Source organism: Balearica regulorum, chromosome 19, assembly GCF_011004875.1.
Source record: "Balearica regulorum gibbericeps isolate bBalReg1 chromosome 19, bBalReg1.pri, whole genome shotgun sequence".
Lineage (NCBI taxonomy): Eukaryota > Metazoa > Chordata > Aves > Gruiformes > Gruidae > Balearica > Balearica regulorum.
In genome coordinates, this window is record NC_046202.1 from 3,649,119 (window position 1) to 3,650,385 (window position 1,267).

Here is a 1,267-nt window from a genome sequence, read left to right on the forward strand (position 1 = left end):
ATAATTGTGGTGTAAAACATAATTTAGATTTGCACTGAGAGTTTTCACAGGAGACTCTGCTCTATGCCATATTGATGTTCAGCTGCTTTGTTTAGATTTCACAAGAATGCTTTTTTCAAATGGCGAATATGTCATTTTTAGCAGAGGTCTCCAAGAGAAGATTTGAGTTTAATGCACAGCAATAAAAAGAGGAATATAAGAATTCTTGCTCTCTTTAGTGTCAGCTTTGGTTAAGACGTATGAATGCACATGAATAGTCTTGTCAGAATCTCTGGGGCTACTGACATTCAAGATCTAACATCTTATTACTTCTGACCAGAACATTAGCTGCTATGCAGTAAGAAGAAGGGAAAGAGGAAAAGATAGGACCACTCCCTAATCAGACAGAAATTTTTATCTATTTCTCTAGTTAGAAATCTCTGCTGTGAAAATGCAATGCTTATTTTCTCCAGTCTGAGATGAATGACTGTACATACTCTTTAAATCTGCAGCAGGAAAAACAAAACAAAGCATCATTCAATGCCTGATCTTGCACCTTTTATTCATGGGAAGGATCCTAGTTAAGTCCTATAAATAAAGGCTGTACAGCCAAGTATTACATCCTTGTAAAGGATGCATGCTTATCAGAAGAAAGGGTCTAGCATTTCTAGCTGCTGACTCTATTTTTTACCACTGAAAGTTTCTTTGAATTACTAGTTTCAGATAAAAATAAGCTAATTAAAGAATTTTGTTAAAATAAGATAATTTTAATTTAGATGTCAGTATATATCAGATCTGGATACCACTACAATGGAAAGTTCGTTCACCAGAAGCAAAAATCTTGCAATGTGTTTCCAGCTGAGTTAAGAGAAAATATATTTCAAAATTTTTTTGTTGTTGTAACAATTTGTTGCCAAATAAATTGCAATTATTCAAAAGCATTGAAATTAGCTTAATCAGTATGTTTGTCTTCTGAAATGTGAGATGAATGAGTACCTTTCATTTATAATGCAACAAAAGAGAATATCCTGCGCTTTGCAACTGAAACTACCTTTAGTCCACATTCACGAGTTACAGCATGTCAGACAAAGAAACGGATTTGTTTGGTGCAATAAGTGATAGCAGACCTTTACATATTTGAAGTGCAACAGATGGCCTTCCAAGAAGAGCATAATGACTGGCAGACAGTACTCTCGTTAGAGTGGCTTGGAATGTCTTCAGCAATTACACAGAGAGTATTCTGGGGGGGAAGCCCTGTCATCTCTATGATTCTTCTCATAGCATCCCT